Below are 6,642 nucleotides of genomic sequence, written 5' to 3'. Positions count from 1 at the left end.
GAATGTACTTGTGGTGTACCACGCTGCGTTCCATTGGAACTGAATGTACTTGTGGTGTACCACAAAGAAATATACGCTGTCGGTGTGGTGTGATCGAGGCTTAACGCCTTGATCACACCAACAGTATGATTGCATCAATGTTGCATACCATTTTGTGCAGCAACGCAACCACACTGAATGCAGGTATCTATCTACAAGCATGTGTAGCAGATGGTTGCATGCGGTTGTTGGACACAAGGAGGAGATAATAATTTTCACAGTATCCTCAAAACCGTGCCACTTTGACAGTGATTACTTTTCTTAATCTAGTTTCGGTCTGAGTCAGACCTAGCCTGCAAGCACACTTTTGCAACTGCTAGGGCTTAACCACAAATACTAATATAGATGGCTTGTGCAACGTATAGTGGCAGAGTTTTTAGACACATAAACTCAGCAAAAAAAGAAAAGTCCTCTCACTGTCAACTGCGTTTATTTTCAGCAACTTAACATGTGTAAATATTTGTATGAACTTAACTTCTTATGGCTGCGGGGGCAGTATTGAGTAGCTTGGATGAAAGGTGCACAGAGGTGCCCAGAGTAAACGGCCTGCTCCTCAGTCATAGTTGCTAATATATGCATATTATTATTAGTATTGGATAGAAAACACCCTGAAGTTTCTAAAACTGTTTGAATTATGTCTGTGACCATAACAGAACTCATGTGGCAGGCAAAAACCTGAGAAGAAATCCAACCAGGAAGTGAGAAATCTGAGGTTGGTCGATTTTCAACTCATCGCCTATTGAAAACACAGTAGGATATTGATCTGTTTGCACTTCCTACGACTTCCACTAGATGTCAACAGTCTGTAGAACCTTGAATGAAGCTTCTACTGTGATGTGGGGCTGAATGAGAGGGGAATGAGTCAGTGGTCTGGCAGAGAGCCAGGTCCTGGTCATGCGCATTCCACATGATATCGACTTGCGTTCCATTACTTCTATAGACACAGAGGAATTCTCCGGTTGGAACGTTATTGAATATTTATGATAACAACATCCTAAAGATTGATTCTATACTTAGTTTGACAAGTTTCTTCGACCTGTAATATAACTTTTTGAAGTTTTCGTCTGACGTTCGACTGGACCTGCACGAGCGTTTGGATTTGTGTACTAAACGCGCTAACAAAAGTAGCTACTTGGACATAAATGATGGACATTACCGAACAAAACAAACATTTCTTGTGGGAGTCCTGGGAGTGCATTCCGACGAAGATCAGCAAAGGTAAGTGAAGATTTATAATGCTTTTTATGAGTTTTGTTGACTGCACAATTTGGCGGGTAACTGTATGGGTTCCTTTTGTGGCTGAACGCTGTTCTCAGATTATTGAGTATTGTGCTTTTGCCGTAAAGATGTTTGAAATCTGACACAGCGGTTGCATTAAGAACAAGTGTATCTTTTAATTCTATGTAAAACATGTATCTTTCATCAAAGTTTATGATGAGTATTTATGTTATTTGACGTGGCTCTCTGCAATTTCTCCGGATATTTTGGAGGCATTTCTGAACATGGCGCCAATGTAAACTGGGGTTGTTGGATATAAATATGAACTTAATCGAACAAAACATATATGTATTGTGTAACATGAAGTCCTATGAGTGTCATCTGATGAAGATCATCAAAGGTTAGTGATTAATTTTATCTCTATTTCTGCTTTTTGTGACTCCTGTCTTTGGCTGGAAAAATAGCTGTTTCTCTGTGATTTTGCAGTGACCTAACATAATCGTTTGTGGTGCTTTCGCTGTAAAGCCTATTTGAAATCGGACACTTTGGTGGGATTAACAACAAGATTACCTTTAAAATAGTATAAGATACTTGTATGTTTGAGGAATTTTAATTATGAGATTTCTGTTGTTTGAATTTGGCGCCCTGCACTTTCACTGGCTGTTGTCATATCATCCCTTTAACGGGATTGCAGCCATAAGAAGTGTTAAGATTCAACAACTGAGACATAAACTGAACAAGTTCCACAGACATGTGACTAACAGAAATGGAATAATGTGTCCCTGGATAAAGGGGGGGGGGGGGGTCAAAATCAAAGTAACAGTCAGTATCTGGCATGGCCACCAGCTGCATTAAATACTGCAGTGCATCTCCTCCTCATGGACTGCACCAGCTTTGCCAGTTCTTGCTGTGAGATGTTACCCCACTCTTCCACCAAGGCACCTGCAAGTTCCCAGAGATTTCTGGGGGGAATGGCCCTAGCTCTCACCATCTGATCCAACTGTTTTCCGGTTCGTTGGAAACGACCAATGACACAGTTTTATAATTGTTCATATGCTTGATGACTTTTGTTTTTTTATGGGAGAATGTGCTGCTCGGTTTCCTTAACCGATTGAATCCAAGATGGCGTAGCAGTCGGACGTGTGTTTGTATTGTCCTGTATTGTCCTGTCGCGTGTAAATAGTAAATAGTCTTCGTATTTTTCGTATACATTTCGTATATATTTTAATTTCACTTTCCATCTAGGAACTGAATATACATTCCTACATTCCGCCTCACCCAATGTGGTACGGACCTGCTATTTTTTTTATACTTTAGAACCGTAACCCCAATCAGAAGCTAGCCAGATAACTAGCTAGTAGTCAGTTAGCCACTGCTGCGGTCTTCACCCTCAACTCGGACACAGCCAGCTTCAATACCGGGCCAATACCTGCCAGTCTGCAAGCGCGATATCAACCCAGAGCATATAGGACTGCTTTTTCTCTACCACATCACCGGATTCCTGACGCAAGCTCTGGACAATTACACCGTATCATCACAGCTAGCTAGCTGCAACCGAGTGGCTACTACTGGCTAACACCTCTGTCCCGAAGCAAGCACCAGTTAGCCTTGAGCTAGCCTCGAGCTAGGCCCATCTGCCGGCTAGCTGAAGAGGTCTACCAGCGAATTCTTGGGCTACAATACCAGCTACAAGCTAATTTAGCCATTTTTTTGCCGCTGCTAGTAGCTTTTACCTTCTGCACAGACACCAGCCCTGTTATTAGCCTGGATATTACTCACCAATTTACCAGCATCGGACTGTCTCTCGACAACAACGCCGGATTCCTGCCGTAATCCCTGAGCCACTGCTTCTGATCCTCACAGCTAGCTTGCGGCTAGCGCAGCTAGCGCCACTGCCACGAAGCTAGCACCAGTTAGCAAACACAATTCTACAATTCACAACCTCTCTTTCGCCATCGCCATCTGGCTTGGATTCTCTGTCGACACGACCACGTCTGAGCAGACCCCCTCCGTCTGAGCAGACCACCCCCCGGGCTACTAACTTTAAACGCCAGGCCTGCTCCATCTACGGCTGCCCCCTGGACACTATGATCACTTGGCTACATAGCTGATGCATGCTTGACTGTCCATTAATTCACGGTACTCCATTCTGTTTATTTGTGTTTTATCTGTCGGCTCTGTGCTTTAACTCAGGATCTGTGTGTAGTTAATCCGACCCTCTCTGCCTAGTCGTCGCCATTTTTACCTGTTGTTGCTGTGTTAGACTAGCACCCTGTTATTGCTGCTGTTATCTTACCTGTTGTTTTAGCTAGCTCTCCCAATCAAGACCTGCAATCACTTTATGCCTTATTGTATGTCTCTCTCAAATATCAATATGCCTTGCATACTGTTGTTCAGGCTAGTTTTCATTATCATTGTTTTGGTTTGCAATGGACCCTGTAGTTCCACTCTCCGTACCTCTGATACCCCCTTTGTCCCACCCCCCACACATGCGGTGACCTCACCCATTGAGACCAGCATGTCCAGAGATACAACCTCTCTTATCATCACCCAGTGCCTGGGCTTGCCTCCGCTGTACCCGCGCCCCTCCATACCCCTGTCTGCACATTATGCCCAGAATCTATTCTACCACGCCCATAAATCTGCTCCTTTTATTCTTTGTCCCCAACGCTCTAGGCGACCAGTTTTGATAGCCTTTAGCCGCACCCTCATCCTACTACTCCTCTGTTCCTCGGGTGATGTGGAGGTAAACCCAGGCCCTGCATGTCCCCAGTCACCCTCATTTGTTGACTTCTGCGATCGAAAAAGCCTTGGCCTCATGCATGTCAACATCAGAAGCCTCCTCCCTAAGTTTGCCTTACTCACCGCTTTAGCACACTCTGCCAATCCTGATGTCCTTGCCGTGTCCGAATCCTGGCTTAGGAAGGCCACCAAAAATTCTGAGATTTCCATACCCAACTATAACACTTTCCGTCAAGATAGAACTGCCAAAGGGGGAGGAGTTGCAATCTACTGCAGAGATAGCCTGCAAAGTTCTGTCATACTTTCCAGGTCTATGCCCAAACAGTTCGAACTTCTAATTTTAAAAATTAATCTCTCCAGAAATAAGTCTCTCACTGTTGCCGCCTGCTACCGACCCCCCTCAGCTCCCAGCTGTGCCCTGGACACCATCTGTGAATTGATCGCGCCCCATCTAGCTTCAGAGTTTGTTCTGTTAGGTGACCTAAACTGGGATATGCTTAACACCCCGGCAGTCCTACAATCCAAGCTTGATGCCCTCAATCTCACACAAATCATCAAGGAACCCACCAGGTACAACCCTAAATCCGTAAACATGGGCACCCTAATAGACATTATCCTGACCAACCTGCCCTCCAAATACACCTCTGCTGTCTTCAATCAAGATCTCAGCGATCATTGCCTGTATCCGCCACGGGTCCGCGGTCAAACGACCACCCCTCATCACTGTCAAACGCTCCCTAAAACACTTCTGCGAGCAGGCCTTTCTAATCGACCTGGCCCGGGTACCCTGGAAGGATATTGACCTCATCCCGTCAGTTGAGGATGCCTGGTCATTCTTTAAATGTTACTTCCTCACCATATTAGACAAGCATGCTCCGTTCAAAAAATGCAGAACCAAGAACAGATATAGCCCTTGGTTCACTCCAGACCTGACTGCCCTCGACCAGCACAAAAACATCCTGTGGCGAACTGCAATAGCATCGAAGAGCCCCTGCGATATGCAACTGTTCAGGGAAGTCAGGAACCAATACACGCAGTCAGTCAGGAAAGCAAAGGCCAGCTTTTTCAAGCAGAAATTCGCATAACTCCAAAAGGTTCTGGGATACTGTAAAGTCCATGGAGAACAAGAGCACCTCCTCCCAGCTGCCCACTGCACTGAGGCTAGGTAACACGGTCACCACCGATAAATCCGTGATAATCGAAGACTTCAACAAGCATTTCTCAATGGCTGGCCATGCCTTCCTCCTGGCGACTCCAACCTTGGCCAACTGTTCCCAGAAGTGCTCAATGCGATTGAGATCCGGGCTCTTCGCTGGCCATGGCAGAACACTGACATTCCCGTCTTGCAGAAAATCACGCACAGAACGAGCAGTATGGCTGGTAGCATTTTAGTGCTGAAGGGTCATGTCAGGATGAGCCTGCAGGAAGGGTGCCACATGAGGGAGGATGATGTCTTCCCTGTAAGCCACAGCGTTGAGATTGCCTGCAATGACAACAAGCTCAGTCCGATGATGCTGTGACACACCGCCCCAGACCATGATGGACCCTCCACCTCCAAATCGATCCCGGTCCAGAGTACAGGCCTCGGTGTAACGCTCATTCCTTCGACGATAAACGCAAATCCGACCATCAACCCTGGTGAGAAAAAACCACGACTCGTCAGTGAAGAGCACTTTTTGCCAGTCCTGTCTGGTCCAGTGACGGTGGGTTTGTCCCCATAGACGACGTTGTTGCCAGTGATGTCTGGTGAGGACCTGCCTTACAACAGGCCTACAAGCCCTCAGTTCAGCCTCTCTCAGCCTATTGCGGACAGTCTGAGCACTGATGGAGGGATTGTGCGTTCCTGGTGTAACTCGGGCAGTTGTTGTTGCCAACCTGTACCTGTCCCGCAAGTGTGATGTTCGGATGTACTGACCCTGTGCAGGCGTTGTTACACATGGTTTGCCACTGCGAGGACGATCGTCTGTCCATCCTGTCTCCCTGTAGCGTTGTCTTAGGCGTCTCACTGTACGACATTGCAATTTATTGCCCTGGCCACATCTGCAGTCCTCATGCCTCTATGCAGCATGCCTAAGGCACATTTACGCAGATGAGCAGGGACCCTGGGCATCTTTCTTTTGGAGTCAGTAGAAAGGCCTCTTTAGTGTCCTAAGTTTTCATAACTGTGACCTTAATTGCCAACCGTCTGTAAGCTGTTACTGTCTTAACGACCGTTCCACAGGTGCATGTTCATAATTGATTTTATGGATCATTGAACAAGCATGTGAAACAGTGTTTAAACCCTTTACAATGAAGATCTGTGAAGTTATTTGGATTTTTACAAATTATCTTTGAAAGACAGGGTTCTGAAAAAGGGACGTTTCTTTTTTTGCTGAGTTTAGCAACAGTAACTTATCTATTATTCCTACAGGAAAACAAATTAATCTTAAATCTTCTTCAGGCTAGGGTATATGTCTACCGACGTGAGTGCTACGAGGTCATAGTCATTTAGGAAGGTTACCTTGGATTTCTTGGGCACAGGGACTATGGTGGTCTGCTTTAAACATGTAGGTATTACAGACTCGGTCAGGGAGAGGTTGAAAATGTCAGTGAAGACACTTGCCAGTTGGTCCGTGCATGCTCTGAGTACACATCCTGGTAATT

Source organism: Salvelinus alpinus, chromosome 2 (assembly GCF_045679555.1).
Source record: "Salvelinus alpinus chromosome 2, SLU_Salpinus.1, whole genome shotgun sequence".
In the NCBI taxonomy this organism is placed as follows: Eukaryota; Metazoa; Chordata; class Actinopteri; order Salmoniformes; family Salmonidae; genus Salvelinus; species Salvelinus alpinus.
Note: the sequence above shows the minus strand (reverse complement) of the source record.